This window comes from Cervus elaphus, chromosome X, assembly GCF_910594005.1.
Source record: "Cervus elaphus chromosome X, mCerEla1.1, whole genome shotgun sequence".
Classification (NCBI taxonomy): Eukaryota; Metazoa; Chordata; class Mammalia; order Artiodactyla; family Cervidae; genus Cervus; species Cervus elaphus.
The window spans coordinates 140,924,424-140,932,939 of NC_057848.1; positions in this window are offsets into that span (position 1 = coordinate 140,924,424).

Here is an 8,516-nt window from a genome sequence, read left to right on the forward strand (position 1 = left end):
GAACAGAATTGAGGGAGCCTCGAGGCCCCCAGACGGGAGAAACAGAGAGACCCAAAAGGCAGGCCCTAAAGAAAGATCAGTGCTCTTACTGCAAAGAACGAGGGCACTGGAAAAAGGAGTGCCCTAAGAGGGACCTGAAGAGAGGAACAACCCAGAGAGAGAGAATTTCCCCTGGAACTCGAGTTCTATATGCGGGGGAAGACAGTGACTAGGGGAGTCAAGACTCGGCACCCCTCCCCGAGTCCTGGGTAACCATACATGTGGAGGGGAAACCCGTTGGCTTCATGGTGGACACTGGCGCCCAACACTCTGTTTTAAATCAAAAACTGGGACCAATGTCTAGAAAAACCAGCTTGGTGCAGGGAGCCACGGGGACAAAAAGATATTGTTGGACTACGGAACGGAAAATAAATCTGAGGACTCACCAGGTGTCCCATTCGTTTTTGGTGATACCAGAATGCCCAGCCCCTCTACTTGGACGGGACTATTTGACTAAAGTTAATGCTCAGATCCATTTTGACCCTGGGGGAATGTCAGTCACAGATGGACTTGGACAGCCGATACATGTCTTGTCTCTAGCTTTAAGAGATGAATACAGACTTTTTGTGCCTAAGCCCTCAGAGGTTATAGCACCAGATATACCACCGTGGGTCCACAAATACCCGTTGGCATGGGCAGAAACAGCAGGAATGGGACTGGCTAAACAGAGACATCCGGTCGTCATCGAACTAAAAGCCAAGGCGACTCCTGTGAGGGTGAGGCAATACCCTATGAGCCAGGAGGCTCGGCGGGGGATCACTCCCCACATTCGACGGCTCATGGATGCCGGAATTCTTAAGCGGTGCCAATCCCCTTGGAACACCCCCTTACTACCGGTGAAGAAGCCAGGGAGTACGGATTACAGACCTGTCCAGGACCTACGAGAAGTCAACAAGCGGGTGAGTGACATACACCCTACTGTCCCCAACCCGTATACCCTCCTGAACAGTCTGCTGCCTGAGTACACTTGGTACACTGTGTTGGACTTGAAAGATGCTTTTTTCAGCCTACCCCTGGCGGCCCAGAGCCAGGAAATATTTGCCTTTGAGTGAACTGAGGGGGAAGTCCAACCGGTAGTACAACTAACTTGGACCCGCCTCCCACAAGGGTTCAAAAACTCCCCTACCTTGTTTAATGAGGCTTTGAGTGAGGACCTCTATGAATATCGGACTCAGCCACCCAGAGGTCATCCTGCTGCAATATGTGGATGACCTTATGTTGGCTGGAACCACAGAGGAGGCATGCAGCTGTGCCACCGGTGACCTCTTACAGACTCTAGGCACCTTGGGATATCGTGCTAGAGCAACGAAGGAGCAAATACCCGGCAAGAGGTCACCTATTTGGGGTATAAGATCAGGCAGGGACAAAGGTGGCTAACTCAGGCCATGAAGGAAACAATATTGCAGATACCAGAGCCCAAGACCCCCCGCCAGGTGAGAGAGTTTTTGGGGACTGTTAGATATTGTAGACTGTGGATCATGGAGTTTGCTGAGAAGGCCAAGCCCTTGTATGAGGGAAGTAAAGAGACCCCAAACTGGACTTGGACTGAGCCAATAAAACAGGCTTTCCAGACACGCAGACGGGCCCTACTAAAAGCGGCCGGCCGGGACTACGCCGCCCCCATATTAGCCATGGGACTTCCACCTCCTGGTATGGGGACTCTACCGCCAGTCCCCGACTATTCCCTCACTGACCTCGTTTGGATCAACAAGGATACCACCCTCCAGAAGGATGACAAAGATGGATGGTACCGAGATCAAAACAACAACCTGATATTGCCTGCCATCCTGGGTCGTCACCTATGCACAACTACACACTTGGGAGAAAAAAAAGACCTTGACTCTTCTCCAGACGGCCTGCCTGAGGTTCCCTCGACAAAATGCAACTGTACGAGAGATAATCCAGGCTTGCAAAGCGTGCCAGCTGATGAGGACAGGGAAAAAGCAGCACACTGAAACGAGGTACCGAGGGGAAGAGCCAGGGCAACACTGGGAGATAGATTTCACTGAGGTAAGACCAGGCAAGTACGGGTATCGCTATCTGTTGGTTCTGGTAGATACCGTCTCGGGATGGGTAGAAGCTTTCCCCACTAAGGGAGAGACAGCAACAGTGGTTGCTAAAAAGATCTTAGAGGAGATAATGCCTAGGTATGGGCTGCCAGTGACTATGGGCTCTGATAACGGACCTGCCTTTGTGAGCCAGATTGTACAAGGGCTGGCCCAAACTCTGGGGACAAAATGGAAGTTACATTGTGAATATAATCCCCAGAGCTCAGGACAGGTTGAGAGAATGAATCGGACCCTAAAAGAAACTCTGATAAAGTTGACAATAGAGACTGGCGGGGACTGGGTGACCCTCCTTCCCTTCGCGCTCTTTCGAGCGCATAACACCCCTTATAAGCTGAATCTTACCCCTTTTGAGATTCTGTATAGAAGACCCCCTCCTGTATGTCCTATATTCAAGAGAAAATGCCTACCACCCCCTACCTTGGGACAATTTCAGCAAACACTGATGGCATTAAGTAAGGTACATAGCCATGTTTAGAAATTAATTCGAGAGATACACGAGGGTCCAAGCAAGGGGACCATCCCCTCACATAATATTGGCCCGGGTGATTGGGTTTGGGTAAAACGACACCAATCTAAAGCATTAGAACCTAGATAGAAAGGCCCTTATGTTGTTCTCCTTACCACTCCTACTGCTGTTAAGGTCGACGAGATCGGGCCCTAGGTTCACTGCAATCACGTGCGGCAAGCCACCCCAGAAGAACAGGAGAAGATGCAAGCAGAATGGGAGGCAAGACCTCACCCGTCAAATCCTTTGAAACTGAAACTCGTACGACGGGAGCCCTCTTAACTCTCCTGCTGATAACAGTTTTCATCGGCCCAAGAGCAACCAGCCACAACCCCCATCAGCCAGCTAACCTGACTTGGGTGATCTACAATCCTGAGACTGGAGAAGTGCTTCATTCGAGCTCCAACGTGGCCCCCAAAGGGACATGGTGGCCAGTACTGACCTTTGATTTGTGTGTGCTGGCGGCTGACGGTAATGGGTTTGGTCCCCACCAACTGACCAAGTTCTTTGCCCACGGCTCTTTCGGTCTGTTCACCCGTAACTGTGAGCGAAAAGGCCCACAGTACTACGAACAGGAGCCTGTCTATGTCTGCCCGGGGGGGAAGAAGGGATCGAAACCAAATTGAAAAATGTGGGGGAGATGACTCTTTTTATTGTGCCGCTTGGGGTTGCGAAACCACAGGAACAGTCCATTTCGCACCTCCAAGAATCCTTGAGCTCCTTGGCTGAAGTAGTGTTACAGAATAAGAGAGGTTTAGATTTGTTGTTTCTGCAACAAGAAGGATTATGTGCAGCACTGGGGAAAAAATGCTGTTTCTATATCGACCATTCAGGGGTGGTACAAAAATCTCTCCAGAAAGTAAGAGAGAGACTAGCCCAGTGAAAGAGAGAATGAAAAGCCCAACAAGGCTGGTTTAAATCTTGGTTTCAGCGCTCCCCCTGGTTGACCACTTTGATTTCCACCCTCCTGGGCCCACTCATAATATTAATATTGTTACTGACCTTTGGTCCATGCATTTTAAACCGTCTGGTCTCATTTATTAGGGAGCGCCAAATTCCATCCAAATTATGGTATTGAGACAACAATATCAGTCAATTTCACAGGGTGAAGAGAAAGATTTCTCTACAAAAGTACAAAGACAGGGGGGAAATGTGAGGCTGTCACGGCTAACGCCATGGCAGGCAGCCTAGATTAGGAGTAGGCCTGGGTTCCCGGGGTAACATAATAATCAGGCCTCCTGGAGCCAGCCAATCAACATATGCCTAGCCAGGAAAAAGGGAACCTATCAGGGGAAAGCTGAAAGCCCCACGTTGGGCCAACAAAAATTACCTTGCAACTGTGTAACCAATCCGCTTGCGCCAACTACCCACTGTGTAACCAATCCGATTGCGCCAACTACCTGCTGCTTATTTTGACCTAATAAATACCCGAGAGAAGTGGGGCTCGGGGCCTTTCGTCCTCACACACCTGGTGAGGGCAGGAGGCCCTGGCTCAAGTCAGTAATAAATTCCCCTATTGCGAGTTGCATTGTTTCAAGGAGTCTTCTTTCCCGACCAGGGACTCGGACTACGGGCAGAACATTTGTACCTTGAGATCCTTTCAAAATGTGCTTATATAGGGAAGGGAGCTAAGATGGCAGAGGAATAGGACGGGAGACCACTTTCTCCCCCACAAATTCATTGAAAGATCATTTGAACTCTGAGCAAACTCCACAAAACAACTTGTGATCGCTAGCAGAGGACATCAGACACCCAGAAAAGCAGCCCATTGTCTTCAAAAAGAGGTAGGACAAAATATAAAAGATAAAAAGAGAGACAATAGAGTTAGGGAGAGATATCCGTCCCAGGAAGGGAGTCTTAATAGAGGAAGTTTCCAAACACCAGGAAACCCTCTCACCTGTGGGTCCAGGGGAAGTTTTCGAATCTCGGAGGACAACCCAACTGGGAGGAAAAATAAATAAAACCCACAGATTACATGCCTAAAAACAATTCCCAGCAGAAAAGTACCCCAGACGCTCGCATCTGCCACTAGCAAGTGGGGGCTGAACGGAGAGGAGCGGGTGATAATGCTTAGGGTAAGGACCGGGCCTGAAAGCCCTGAGGGCAATCGGAGGGAGCTAAGGAGAGAGAGCAACTTAAACTGTGGGATAGCAAGAGAGAGAGAATTAACCTAGGGAAAGCCCTAAGTTTATGCACTACTGCCTGTTCCCAGAACAAAGGACTGAGCAAATACCAGAGAAGAGCTAGCCAGCTGTGGACCGGCCCAACCCCCGCTGGAGGCAGGAGGCAGCGGGGAGGGGAAAGGGGCAAACTCGGCCCCAGAGACGGCATCCCCTACCAAACTGCAAACAGGCTTCCAGCTTCTAACCAAAGACTTCCTGAGATTCTGGATGGTTGACATCCGCCAGGAGGGTCGCAGCCAGAATTCAGCTCCCTAGAACAGACACAAGGAGCACCCGACCGGTGCACCCGGAAACTGAGGCTGGGATCTCTGAGGGGAGAAGGCCCACTGCACCCGGGGAGAGTGCGCTCATTGAGCTCCTGGTTGTCTCAGCTGCTCTGACCGGGAAGGCACAAAACGCAGGCCCAACCGAGTCTGCGTCTTTGTGGAGTACCCGAAAACCTGAACCTGAGCGGCTTAGGCCTGGGAAGTGCATGCAACGCAGGGCCCGCTCCCTGGAGAGCAGCCTGGAGCCTGAGCTGTGTAGACGGGGAAAGCACACACGCTGTGAGCGGGGTCAAACCCAGTGTGGCCGGAACACTGCGGGTACTCCCCTCACATGCCAGTGATATTTGTCTGCAGGGCCCCTCCCTCCCCACAGTACGACTGAGCAAGCGAACCTAAACAAGAGACCACATCTGCCCACTTGTGTCAGAGTGGAAATTAGACACTGAAGAGACCTGCAAACAGAAGCCAAATAAACAAAGGGAACCGCTTTAGAAGTGACAGGTGCAACAGACTAAAATCCCTGTAGTTAACACAACTACACTGGAAGGGGCCTATAGATATCAAGAAGTGTAAGCTGGAACAAGGAGCTATCTGAAACTGAACCAAACCCACACTGCCCGCAACAGCTCCAGAGAAATTCCTAGATATATTTTTACTATTATTATTTTTTTTAAATTAAAAATATTTTTCTTCTCTCTTTTTTTCAGAGTCCTCTATTACTCCTCTCTCATTCCTTAATTTTCATTTTATAACCCACTATAACCTCACAAAAAAAGGACCCTGTTTTTAAAGCAAACTTCATATATGTTTCTTACATTTTTTGTGTTTTTGTTGTTTTTTAATATTGTATTTTTAAGAGTCTAACCTCTACTCGAGATTTTTAATCTTTGTTTTTCAGTATTGGATATCAATTTTGGACATTTAAGACTTCAACCTTCAGTACCCATTTTTACTCAGGAGTGTGATTACTGGTTTGATCACTCTCTCCCCCTTTTGACTCTCCTTTTTCTCCCCCAGATCACCTCTATTTCCTCCCTCCCCCTTCTCTTCTCAATCTAAATCTGTGAATCTCTGTGGGTGTTCTGGGCTGCGGAGAACACTTAGGGAACAGAGTACTGCCTAGATCTGTCTATCTTCTCTGAATCCCCCGTTTTCTCCTCCTGCTCACCTTTATCTCCTTCCTCCCTCTTTTCTTCATGTAACTCTGTGAACCTCTCTGGGTGATGCTCACTGTGGAGAATCCTTTCACCATTAACCTAGAAGTTTGATTATCAGTGCTGTATGGATGGAGAAGTCTTGAGGCTACTGGAAGAATAAGACTGAAATCCAGATGCCAGAGGCTGAAGCCCAAAACCTGAGAACACCAGAGAACTCCTGACTACAGGATACATTAATTAATAAGAGATCATCCAAAAACCTCCATACCTACACTGAAACCAACCACCACCCAAGAGCCAGTAAGTTCCAGAGCAAGACATACCATGCAAATTCTCCAGCAATGCAGGAACATAGCCCCGAGTGTCAATATACAGGCTGCCCAAAGTCACACCAAACCCATAGACCCATCTCAAACCTCACTACTGGACACTCCATTGCACTCCAGAGAGAAGAAATCCAGCTCCACCCACCAGAACACCGACGCAAGCTTCCCTAACCAGCAAACCTCGACAAGCGAAATATCCAGCCCCACACACTGGGAGAAACCTCCCCAATAAAAAGGAACCACAGACTACCAGAATACAGAAAGGCCACCCCAAACACAGCAATCTAAATAAGATGAAAAGGCAGAGAAATACCCAGCAGGTAAAGGAATATGAAAAATGCCCACCAAGCCAATCAACAGAGGAGGAGATAGGGAATCTACCTGAAAAAGAATTTAGAATAATGGTAATAAAAATGATCCAAAATCTTGAAAACAAAATGGAGTTACAGATAAATAACCTGGAGACAAGGATTGAGAAGATGCAAGAAATGTTTAACAAGGACCTAGAAGAAATAATAAAAGAGTCAATTAAAAATGAATAATGCAATAAATGAGATAAAAAACACTCTGGAGAGAACCAACAGTAGAATAATGGAGGCAGAAGATAGGATAAGTGAGGTAGAAGATAAAATGGTGGAAATAAATGAAGCAGAGAGGAAGAAAGAAAAAATGATCAAAAGAAATGAGGACAACCTCAGGGACCTCTGGGACAATGTGAAACACCCCAACATTCGAATCATAGGAGTCCCAGAAGAAGAAGACAAAAAGAAAGGCCATGAGAAAATACTCAAGGAGATAATAGCTGAAAACTTCCCTAAAATGGGGAAGGAAATAATGACAGGGTTCAAGAAACCCAGAGAGTCCCAAAGAGGATAAAGCCAAGGTGAAACACCCCAAGACACATATTAGTCAAATTAACAAAGATCAAACACAAAGAACAAATATTAAAAGCAGCAAGGGAGAAACAACAAGTAACACACAAGGGGATTCCCATAAGGATAACAGCTGATCTATCAATAGAAACTCTTCAGGCCAGAAGGGAATTGCAGGACATACTTAAAGTAATGAAAGAGAATAACCTACAACCCAGATTACTGAACCCAGCAACGATCTCATTCAGATATGAAGGAGAATTCAAAAGCTTTACAGACAAGCAAAAGTTGAGAGAATTCAGCACCACCAAACCAGCTTTTCAACAAATGCTAAAGAATCTTCTCTAGACAGGAATCACAGAAAGGTTGGATGAACTCAAACCCAAAACAACAAAGTAAATGGCAACGGGACCATACCTATCAATAATTACCTTAAATGGAAATGGGTTGAATACCCCAACCAAAAGACAAAGACTGACTGGATACAAAAGCAAGACCCCTATATATGCTGTCTACAAGAGACCCACCTCAAAACAAAGGACACATACAGACTGAAAGTGGAGGGCTGGAAACAAATATTTCACACAAATGGAGCCCAAAAGAAAGCAGGAGTCACAATACTCATATCAGATAAAACAGACTTTAAAATAAAGGCTGTGAAAAGAGACAAAGAAGGACACTACATAATGATCAAAGGATCAATCCAAGAAGAAGATATAACAATTATAAATATATATGCATCCAACATAGGAGCACCGCAGTATGTAAGGCAAATGCTAACAAGAATGAAAGGGGAAGTTAACAATAACACAATAATAGTGGGAGATGTTAATACCCCATTCACACCTATGGATAGATCAACTAAACAGAAAATTAATAAGGAAACACCAACTTTAAATGACACAAGGGTCCAGCTAGACCTAATTGATATCTATAGAACATTTCACCCCAAAACAATCAATTTCACCTTTTTCTCAAGTGCACACGGAACCTTCTCCAAAATAGGTCACATCCTGGGCCATAAATCTAGCCTTGGGAAATTCAAAAAAATTGAAATCATTCCAGTCATCTTTTCTGACCACAATGCAGTAAGATTAGA